This window comes from Lissotriton helveticus, chromosome 5_1 (assembly GCF_964261635.1).
Source record: "Lissotriton helveticus chromosome 5_1, aLisHel1.1, whole genome shotgun sequence".
Taxonomy (NCBI): Eukaryota; Metazoa; Chordata; class Amphibia; order Caudata; family Salamandridae; genus Lissotriton; species Lissotriton helveticus.
Genome location: NC_136065.1, coordinates 1,937,936,649 through 1,937,948,381, shown reverse-complemented (window position 1 = coordinate 1,937,948,381; position 11,733 = coordinate 1,937,936,649). Strand labels below are relative to the sequence as shown.

The 11,733-nt window shown below is 43.9% G+C and overlaps 1 pseudogene; it reads left to right on the top strand.

The window, feature by feature from the left end:
- The first annotated feature begins 3,301 nt into the window (after window positions 1–3,301).
- Window positions 3,302–11,487, top strand: LOC144752829 (uncharacterized; annotated as a pseudogene).
- Window positions 11,488–11,733: the final 246 nt, after the last annotated feature.

Here is an 11,733-nt window from a genome sequence, read left to right as displayed (position 1 = left end):
TTTCAATGGAAAATATGCTGTTTGTAAATAACAGTGTGCTACCAAATCATGATTTAGTAATACATTTATTAAAAGTGAGAAACATTTCTGTCCCCGGCCTGATGACAATGCTATTAGTGAACTAAGAGGCAGGTCAGGGGTTATTTGTACCCTGTATGTGGCCTAGATTTTTATTATACATGGAGCAAAAGTTTAGTCTATAACATCAAACAAAATAGTTTTTTGTACAGCAGAAATGTTGAACTTGCATATTTCAAGGTGCTCTCATGCGTGATAACCAAGAAAAAGGCGGACCTGTAAAATATAATATTTGCTTGGATCACACAATTTGAGACCAGATTATGGGTCAAGTGCATTACAGTTAGGTCAAGTAGATTTTTCAAGTCACGAACCTGCAAGTCTAGTAACATTTTTATGAGTTTTCGAGGCATGGTGGTGATTAATGTACCTGCTGGAGAGAAATTATAATTTAGTCTAGTGGCAGTTTTGACTCATCTAAGGTAGCACAGAGGGTTAATATGCCCAGGCCCGGACTGGCCGTTGCGGGCACCGGGCAATCCCCCGGTGCGCCGCAAGGGTGGGGGCCGATTTTGGGCCCCTGGGGGCCGTTTTTGTTACAAGGCCGTTTTTGCAGTGTTGCTGCAAAAACGGCCCTGTAACAAATTCGGCCGCCCTGGCAAAGAGCGTGGTCGCACCTCCAAACCCCTCCCGGGGGGTGGGGGACTGGACAAGCACTTTGGTTCCCAGTCCGGCCCTGAATATGCCTGCTGCAAAATTAAATGTATCATGCATATCCCCAAAACATTTTTTATGTGCATAGCTCAATGTCTTTCTGCTCTTGTCACAACTCATTCCACAATTGGTGAGCACCCATCCACCCTCATGTTGGGTCAGGCATTCCGAGCCACACTTCTTCAGTGGACTGTTGAAAAGCAAGTGAAAACTTAAAAATTTAAAGCTACTAACTCACACAAGAAAGAGAAAATTAAGTTATATGTAGACAAATGATGGCATGTTCGAGAGAGTGCCAGTGGAAAGGGGGACTGGTGGTCTTCAGACAAAAACAAAGAAAAAAAATTAACACCCCATTCGACAAAGATCCTCTATGAATAGTGGAGAGAACAGGATACATGGTCACAGCCTCTTGAATTGGGAAATTGTATTTCAGGACTGGAGGCTCCGGTTATTGCTTCTCTTTCTTTACTGCCAAAGCACAGCAGTCAATGAAAAAACGTTTAACTTTACAAAAAACTATATTTCCCATGATGCTTTGCCACCAATCATATCTCAGCAGGCCATATAAGAGTCTCCATTTCCTTCATAAGAGTCTCTTTCTTTACTGCTTGTAGCTGAGATAAGTGGCTCTGCATTTGTTTATATTTAGTGATGTGCATATTGTGCGGGTTTGCTCACTGTAAATTAGTCTAATCGGCTGTTTCCCCTGTGCGCTCGCATCCGAGGGACCGAGCTGCCTGTAATATCATTTGTGTCCATCGTAGGGAGACTTATTTCTCCTTGTGTGCTGCGTCCGCGACTTGGCCGCGCAACTTGGCCACGCAAATGTCTCGGGCCCTCCTGTTGCTTCCGGGAGCGGGCCTAATACTGGTTTGCTCAAATTCTCTTCTATTTTGACCCACTGACTTCGCGGTCTTCATGTAACACAATCGGAGCCTTCCCTAATACAGGCCCAATCTTACTGCGAGCCTGACATTTCCGACAGACGTGTGTAGCTCAATTGGCTTGTTTGGGGGTTTCTGGGCTACACACGACCATACTAGATACTTCCTCCTCGCCGGAGCAATTAGCTATGCTCGGCTGAACGCTACCTCTTGAAGGCAGTGTGGGTTTTTCGGCCTGGCTGTAATAACTAAGCTGCCCTTGGAGTGAGTGCAGGATCCATTAAATCTTTGGCTCGTGACGTCCTGGACTCTGGGGCTATAACGATTGGCGACTACAGCTTGTGCTGAGGAGCTAAGTGCTGGACTGATTTCAATTGTGTGCAAGTGGGGTTGACTCCCCCCTTACTGATCCTTGATTGGATAGACTTGGCATTTACGCTTGATTTGATTACTAGCTGCCTGATAATGGAGGATTGGGTTCCCTTTGAGGAGTACGAATCCCATTATGTGGAGCAACAGGGACCCCAGCTGGAAGACAATTTAGTGGACGGTCTGGATGCTTCGGTCCAGCAGTAACTCAATAGGGCTTTTGAGAATGCTGTCCCCAGTACAATGATACAGGCTTTGACAGCCGCCCTCAAACCTATTACTGAGCAATTAGAAAGTTATGCGAAGCGTCAAGGTTTTCAGAACTCTCCAACTCCAGACCCTCAAGCAGGCTCCTCAGAGGAGCCGCGTAAAGTTAAAGCCAAGTCTTCAGAGTGGTCTCATGCAGGCATCCTGGTGACTCTCCCTCAGGGTCATATGGGTGATCATGGTTATTCAGTCCCTTCATCTTCAGGAGGTGCACAGTCAAAGTGCAACGAGAAAGCTCACACAGACACTACTGACACAGATTCTTCCCATTCAGATCATGGAAAACCACCTAAGTAGAAAAAGGCGAGAAAATCTGCCTTAGCTATGCCCAGTGTTCCCGCCCTGAGTCCCTCCAATCCCTCTACTTTTTTACCCTGCGAGTATTGTCCACCTCCACTCATCGGATTGTGCTCCTCTGCCGGAAATATCGGAGTAGCTTCATGAAAATCTGAGAAAAGGCTTTGTAAAAGAAGTGCGCAACCGCCTTCGGGTGGAATGTCCCAGACTCGGCATTCCTGATAAGGTGGCTGAAACCCCAGAAATATATCCCAGCATGCTAAGCTTCCTGAAAAAGTTTGCGAAGGATCCCCAAAAGAGTAAAGACCGCGCCTGGCGTTGATGTCGGGACAAGATATTGGACTTGGCTGGGCCTCTAGCTAATACTTTAGAAATGGCTTTTGTGGCAAAAGAGTCCTCTGCTCCTGTGGATCCTAATATATTGGCTGGCAGGACCCAATGAACAATGTGCTTATTGGGGAACGCGAATTGCGCCTTATCCATGGACCGGCGTAAGTCACTTCTTATGAGAATGGACTCTAACCTCAAAAAGCTTGCTTCGGCTGAAGCAGCTCCCTTGGCGGAAGGCAATCTCTTCAGAGATAAATTTGTCAAAGATGTGTATAAATATGTGGGTACCTTTACGTCATTAGATAAAGCCCACTCCAATATCAAGAGGGTCTTTCAGGCTGGTCTTTTTAACCGGGCCGGGCGAGGCAGGGGCCGCTCGCCAGGCCAGTCCTCCTGTCAAGGTCCCCCTAGAGGTTTATATGTCGGAGGCAGACGTGATTCGGACTCCACCAGAGGTGACACCTTCTACCTCACCTTACAAAGATTTTCCAGATACCGTATCAACAGAGGCGTTCATAGAGTGGGATTTCAATCCCAGGGTTCTACAGGTAAGACTTATTGATACCTCAGTTATGCGTTTGGGGAGTCGTATTCAGTATTTCCTTCACAACTGGAGGATTCTGTCAAGAAGATGCATGAATTTTACAAACGGTTCAAGGGTTTAAACCAGAGTTTTATCTGACTCCTCATCAAGAGTCGTAACCTCAACAGCGACTTTTTTTCCCAACAAGAGTGCGTTTAGATAATATCTCTAAAATATTTATAGATCATTATAAAGACCTTTACTCAACTGACTACCAGGTAGCTAATCATGCTATACAGTCTTGTTTTGAAGATCTAGCTCTCCCTCAACTTTCAACAGGTCAAAAAGAGGCCTTAGTGGCCGACTTTTTGGTAGAAGAAATCTCCAGGGCTCTAACTTCAATGCCTGGAGGTAAGGCTTGCGGGAATGATGGTCTGCCGACCGAATTTTATAAAGTTTTCTCGGCAGAATTACTTCCTTTTATGCTTGAGCTTTTTCATTTTGTTAGTGCAGGAGGGGAAATTCTAACAGCCTTTAAGGAATCATCAATAGTTAGCTTCGTTAAAAAGGGAAAAATCGTAGGGAAGTTGGCTCTTATAGGCCAATTATTCTCCTAAATGTAGATTATAAAATTTTGATGAAAATGTGCGCAAATCGATTTACATCTATGGCTCAGCATGCAATTCACAAGGACCAAGCTGGCTTTATAGCAGGCAGATCAATGTCATCAAATACAAGTTTACTTATTCAAGCAATTGACTATTTTAATACTCATCGAACTCCTGCAATAATAATGATGGTTTACGCCGAAAAGGCATTTGACCTTGTGAATTGGGGAGCACTATTTTATGGTCTTGAAAAATTTGGTTTTCCAGATCGAATAATTACCATGCTTCGGAATATCTATCAAGGAGCCCAGGCCCAAATTAGGATACATTCTAAATCTATAGGCTTAATAGATATAAAACGTGGGACCTGACAGGGGTGTCCCCTATCGGCGGTTTTGTTTACTTTCTTCATAGAGCCTTTAGCAGTAAAGATTAGGTAGACCAAACATAGTATTAAAAACTCCTACAGGGGGGATGTCTAAAATTAAATTATTTGCTGATGATGTGATAGTCTACCTTAAACCGGAAAAGCATAATGTTGATCAAATCTTGAAGGAGTTCGCTCAGTTTGAAGCAATTGGAGTATACAAAATTAATCACAAAAAAAGGAAGTATTGGCACTTATTGTTTATTGCAATTTTCTTCCGGATATTATGAAACAACAAGCTTGCTCCCCTGAAACGATCCGCTATTTAGGAATCTATGTATCAAACTGATATGCAGATCTTTATAAGCTAAACTATGAAGCTACATTGAGTAAGATCAAAGATTTATTGGGTAAATGGGGCTTCCTCCCTCTTTCTTTGATAGGACGGGTTGCCCTGATCAAGATGTCAGTATTACCCTTATTCATTTTTCTTTTTCCAATGTCCCGATTAAAGAGACAGTAGCATATTTTAGAGAATTGGATACACTTTTTCGTCTATTTATTTGGAATTAAAAAGCTTCAAGAGTAAAACTATACATTTTGCAGCTATATACAAGTTGGGGGGGTTGGCACTTCCCCATATTCAAACCTATTATGAGGCAGCATATATGGATATTCTAGTTAGTTTGTTTGATAATAGGGGGTCTTTGGATCGGTTTTTTTATGAGGAAAATGGCTGATGCAGCAGGGACTCAGCTTCCTGTGTTTTTAAAAACATCAAAAATTGCCTAAAAAGTAAGATATAAGACGCTACAAGAATTCTCTTCTAGATTTGCAAAAAGCAGAATCGACGGGAATTTAATATTTAGGGTTGTCAGAGGCTAGAAGCTTGGTCCTTTTTATTCATAGTAGTCATATTAAACTTTGGGAGTTAAAAGGTTTTAAAGAGTTAGGTCACTTTCTGTTAAGAGGCAGATGTATGACCTGGGAGGAGGTGCAGCCCAGATGTGGCACTCAGAATAGGCTCCTTTTTAGGGCTCGGGCCTACGTCACACGAAGTGGGGCGGGGCTTCCGAGCTCTAATGTTATAAAAAAAAAAAAGTTCAGAAAGGGCTGTGGGCTGCCGCATTCCAGAAAGCGCGCGGTTTTTGCGTGTGGTATTCTGCGATGTGAATGGTAATTGGTCCAGGCAAGGCTGTGTTTAAGTAAGGCAGCACGCCATAGGGCTTTGGAATTTTTTCAATGTCCACTTCCTGCATAAAGTGTTCGGACACGCGCAGAAGAATACATAAATCCTCAATTACCAGCTGTCCGAGGTGCCGGTAATTGAAGGCAGATGGTGCTGGGAGCGTGTGCACTGTTGTGTTTTTTTTCCCTTGAGCTCTGTGTGCGCGCCGGCAAACCCGGCCTGCTCTTTGACTGAGGTAGGCTAAACAAGCATTGGCAAAGCAAATAGGACTCTCCTATACAAAATCTGTTGGTTTTGTCAGGGATATGTTTAGCCATGTTGTACAGCAGCCTGGCTGCTATGCAGCACAGCTGAAAGTAAAAAAACAAACAAAGTGCTTTGATAAGCACTCGTGCCCACTCACCCGAACTCAAACTTTTAATGTCAAAATAGAAGATCACTTTAATTTACTGCCCTCATAACAGACCCCTTGCAGTAGCTCTCGTTGTCCTCTTACCAGATCCCTTGCATCTTCCCAGCTATTGCCAGATTCCTCACTCGCTCCCTGTCTCGTCACCATGACTCACTCTCTCCACCCTTTCATAAAAAAAACACTCCACCTCGCTTTCCTCTCACTGGGAGCCTCACATTTACTCTCACAGTCCGGTTACCAGATTCCTACTGCCGTTGTACCAGATCACTCATTGTACTATCATTCAGTGTCCTATCATTAGAGACTTGCTTCAGGCAGAGTAGGGAGGGCAGAGTAGGGAGGGCAGAGTAGGGAGGGCAGAGTAGGGAGTGCAGAGTAGGGAGTGCAGAGTAGGGAGAGGAGAAGTGAGTAGTGAGTAGAGTAGTGAGTAGTGAGTAGTGAGTAGAGTAGTGAGTAGAGTAGTGAGTAGTGAGTAGAGTAGTGAGTAGTGAGTTGAGTAGTGAGTAGAGTAGTGAGTAGTGAGTAGAGTAGTGAGTAGTGAGTAGAGTAGTGAGTAGAGTAGTGAGTAGAGTAGTGAGTGCAGAGTAGTGAGTAGTGAGTGCAGTAGTGAGTAGTGAGTAGAGTAGTGAGTAGAGTAGTGAGTAGTGAGTGCAGAGTAGTGAGTAGAGTAGTGAGTAGAGTAGTGAGTAGAGTAGTGAGTAGTGAGTAGAGTAGTGAGTAGTGAGTGCAGAGTAGTGAGTAGTGAGTGCAGAGCAGTGAGTAGAGTAGTGAGTAGAGTAGTGAGTAGTTAGTGCAGAGTAGTGAGTAGAGTAGTGAGTAGTGAGTAGAGTAGTGAGTAGAGTAGTGAGTAGAGTAGTGAGTAGAGTAGTGAGTGCAGAGTAGTGAGTAGTGAGTAGAGTAGTGAGTAGTGAGTGCAGAGTAGTGAGTAGTGAGTAGAGTAGTGAGTAGAGTAGTGAGTAGTGAGTGCAGAGTAGTGAGTAGTGAGTAGAGTAGTGAGTAGAGTAGAGTAGTGAGTAGTGAGTAGAGTAGTGAGGTGAGTAGTGAGTAGAGTAGTGAGTAGTGAGTAGAGTAGTGAGTAGAGTAGGGAGTAGAGTAGTGAGTAGAGTAGTGTGTAGAGTAGTGAGTGCAGAGTAGTGAGTAGTGAGTAGAGTAGTGAGTAGTGAGTGCAGAGTAGTGAGTAGTGAGTAGAGTAGAGTAGTGAGTAGAGAGTAGAGTAGTGAGTAGAGTAGTGAGTAGAGTAGTGTGTAGAGTAGTGAGTAGTGAGTAGAGTAGTGAGGTGAGTAGAGTAGTGAGTAAAGTAGTGAGTGCAGAGTAGTGAGTAGAGAAGTGAGTAGTGAGTAGAGTAGTGAGTAGAGTAGTGAGTAGAGTAGTGAGTAGAGTAGTGAGTATGGAGTGCAGAGTAGTGAGTAGTGAGTAGAGTAGTGAGTAGTGAGTAGAGTAGTGAGTAGAAAGTAGTGAGTAGAGTAGTGAGTAGAGTAGTGAGTGGAGAGTAGTGAGCAGAGTAGTGAGTAGTGAGCAGAGTAGTGAGTAGTGAGCAGAGTAGTGAGTAGTGAGTGCAGAGTAGTGAGTAGTGAGTAGAGTAGTGAGTAGTGTAGTGAGTAGAGTAGTGAGTAGAGTAGTGAGTAGAGTAGTGAGTAGAGTAGTCAGGTGAGTAGTGAGTAGAGTAGTGAGTAGTGAGTAGAGTAGTGAGTAGTGAGCAGAGTAGTGAGTAGTGAGTGCAGAGTAGTGAGTAGTGAGTAGTGAGTAGAGTAGTGAGTAGTGAGTAGAAAGTAGTGAGTAGAGTAGTGAGTAGAGTAGTGAGTAGTGAGTAGAGTAGTGAGTAGAGTAGTGGGTAGAGTAGTGAGTAGAGTAGTGAGTAGTGAGTGCAGAGTAGTGAGTAGAGTAGTGAGTAGAGTAGTGAGTAGAGTAGTGAGGTGAGTAGAGTAGAGCAGTGAGTAAAGTAGTGAGTGCAGAGAAGTGAGTAGAGAAGTGAGTAGTGAGTAGAGTAGTGAGTAGTGAGTAGAGTAGTGAGGTGAGTAGTGAGTAGTGAGTGCAGAGTAGTGAGTATAGTAGTCAGTAGTGAGTAGAGTAGTGAGTAGAGTAGTGAGGTGAGTAGAGTAGTGAGTAAAGTAGTGAGTGCAGAGTAGTGAGTAGAGAAGTGAGTAGTGAGTAGAGTAGTGAGTAGAGTAGTGTGTAGAGTAGTGAGTAGTGAGTACAGAGTAGTGAGTAGTGAGTAGAGTAGTGAGTGCAGAGTAGTGAGTAGAGAAGTGAGTAGTGAGTAGAGTAGTGAGTAGAGTAGTGAGTAGAGTAGTGAGTAGTGAGTAGAGTAGTGAGTAGAGAGTAAAGTAGTGAGTGCAGAGTAGTGAGTAGAGAAGTGAGTAGTGAGTAGTGAGTGCAGAGTAGTGAGTGGAGAGTAGTGAGTAGAGTAGTGAGTAGTGAGCAGAGTAGTGAGTAGTGAGTGCAGAGTAGTGAGTAGAGTAGTGAGTAGAGTAGTGAGTAGTGAGTAGAGTAGTGAGTAGAGTAGTGAGTAGTGAGTGCAGAGTAGTGAGTAGTGAGTAGAGTAGAGTAGTGAGTAGGACATCACAGGCAGCAGCTGTGCAAGCTTCTTGCACTCACAAGGAGACCACAGGCAGCTGAGTTGCAAGCTTCTCCCACTCACAAGAAGGACATCACAAACAGCAGCGGTGCAAGCTTCTCACACTCACAAGAAGGACATCACAAACAGCAGCGGTGCAAGCTTCTCACACTCACAAGGAGACCACAGGCAGCTGAGGTGCAAGCTTCTCCCACTCACAAGAAGGACATCACAAGCAGCAGCGGTGCAAGCTTCTCACACTCACAAGAACGACATCACAGGCAGCAGCAGTGCAAGCTACTTACACTCACAAGGAGACGACAGGCAGCAGAGGTGCAAGCTTCTCACACTCGCAAGAACGACATCACAAGCAGCAGTGGTGCAAGCTTCCCTTACACACTCACAGCAGGTACCTTGCCAAGGCAGCAGCAGCAACAGAGCAAGAGTCCCTTACAAAGAACAGGCACAGCACAGAGATGCACAATGCAATCTTCTCATACTCACAGGCAGCAGCGGTGCAAGCTTCTCACACTCACACGAAGGACATCACAGGCAGCAGCTGTGCAAGCTTGTTACACTCACAAGGATACCACAGGCAGCTGAGGTGCAAGCTTCTCCCACTCACAAGAAGGACATCACAAGCAGCAGCGGTGCAAGCTTCCCTCACACACTCACAGCAGGTACTGTGCCAAGGCAGCAGCAGCAACAGAGCAAGAGTCCCTTATAAAGAACAGGCACAGCACAGAGATGCACAATGCAATCTTCTCATACTCACAGGCAGCAGCTGTGCAAGCTTCTCACACTCACAAGAACGACATCACAGGCAGCAGCAGTGCAAGCTTCTTACACTCACAAGAAGGACATCACAGGCAGCAGCAGTGCAAGTTCTTACACTCACAAGGAGACCACAGGCAGCAGAGGTGCAAGCTTCTCACACTCACAAGGACAACACAGGCAGTAACGGTGCAATATTCTCACACTCACAAGGAGATCACTGGCAGTACACACCACATGAACACACTCCATAACACATAGCAACAATACATTGGCATTTACAATGCCATTAGCTCAAACTCAAATAAATCCGAGCCCGATTGCATTTCTAATGCTTGTTTTTAGTTTCCTTCAGTTCAGATCCTGGATAAATAAATATGCACCCTTAGGTAACACAGACACCCCTTCAGTTCTTGCATCCGTGTTTAGAATTAAATTGAGAGGCGTAGGGAATTGGTATAGAGTTTTCAAAATCAAGGGGAGGCTTGGGTTGTTATTAATTTCTTAGAAAAAACAAAAAATGAATTGGCTTGCAATTTCTCAGTTAGAGAATGGCAAGCCATTTCGCAGAATGGTAATAAGCTACTTAGGGCTGAACATTTTAAAAGGATGGCTTTTCTGTCCTGATGGTCGGAATATTATACACCACAGGCCCTCAATAAAATCTATCCGGAGGTGGAAAATACCTGTTTTCGATGTCAGCAAGCCGGTGAGGGCGGTTGGCTACATATTGCCTGTACATGCCCTAGTTTGAGGCAGTTTTGGCTGGAATTATACAACTAGAACCGGAGGCGGCATTATTTGGTTTATTAAAACAAAGAGCAAATCAGGTGTTAACAAAAGGGGGTGAAATGTTTATATCAATTTCCTTCTTGGGGGCACGTTCATTGATCTTGCAGAATTGGAAAACAACCAAGAACCCAACTCTTATTGAATGGTATAAAAAAATGAAACGTGTGAGAACCTTTGAAGAAGCATATGCTAAAAGGGGGGGAGCAATTAAACTTTTTGATCAAATGAAAAGGCATCTTCGGGGACTGGTGTTGAATAATTATCTGGATTATGTTTATGATTAATAAGAAGGTTCAGGGGTAAGGATTATTTCTGATTTTCTTTTATGAATCATACTTCCGGGTCATCAATGGTATGTCCATTTCCCTTTTTACGAGAATGGGAGTATATATCTGCACTTGCATTTGCACTTTACTTGATCATGTAAATTACACTGTCAAATGACATTTCTTTGACCGTAATTCTATTTTTTGCACTTTAGTACTAGAGAAGGCTTGCACTTTAGTTTAGCTACCTTCGGGAGCATATATTTGCCCTAGCACTGGCACTTTGTCTAATTGTTTAAGTTATGCTCCTCAATGATATTCTCAGGATTCTAAGTTTACAAGAGAAGGTTTTAACCATAAACATATACTACTTCGGTGTTACCTATTTTTTATGTAAACAAGCTAGCTGGATTGATAGGATTTTTGCCCGACATATTCCAGCTGTTTGACATGATTACTCCTCTGTAATTAAAAATGATGTATTAATTGTAATATAATGTATATCGATGTTAAGGGATGCTGGCTTTAATGTATGTTGTTTTATTCTGCTCAAGAAAAACAAATTGAAAAAAACAGAGTGCGTTTTTCTAGATACAGAAATATAGGATCTGTTGCAGAAGCGTGGGGTGCCGTTATGCGACGACGGCACCTGCAGTTTCTGCAGCAATGTTTTCTTGGTCCAGAAAAAGGGAGGTGGTCACAGACTGGTTCTGGATTGAAGATGCTTCAACCACTTCATAGTGTACAAACATTTCAAGAGGGAGGGCATCCATCTGTTGACAGATCTGCTGCGGAAAGGGGATTGGATGGTCCGACTGGACCTAAAAGATGCATATTTAACATATTCCCATCATTCCTCCTCATCGGCGATTTCTTAAATTCTGGTGGAGGAACAGGTGGTTCGAATATTGGCCCTTCCTTTAGAGCTTTTTTCGGCACCATGATGTTTCACCAAGGTGATAAAGCCGGTGATAGTCAGTCTCAGAACGCAGCGAATACGCATGATCGTATATCTGGACGATATTCTCATCATGGTTCAATCCCAGTCATTAGCCAGTCTTCACTTACAGACCACAATAACTCTCCTGCAAGATTTGGTCTTTGTCATCAACGGACCTAAATCAATTCTCTGTCCATCTCATCTTTCTTGGGTTTGACATCAACTTTCAGTCGGCACAGCAAAAGCTTCCCAAGTCCATATTTACGTGATCTAAAGAAGGAATTGACATTGGTTCTGTCCCGACAGGTGGTGTCTCTGCGGGTGATTGCCTGTTTGGTGGGACTGTTGGCTTCCTCAATCCAAGCCATTTTTTCAGGTCCTCTTCATTACCGGGCTCTCCAGCGACTACAAATTCAACCTATACAG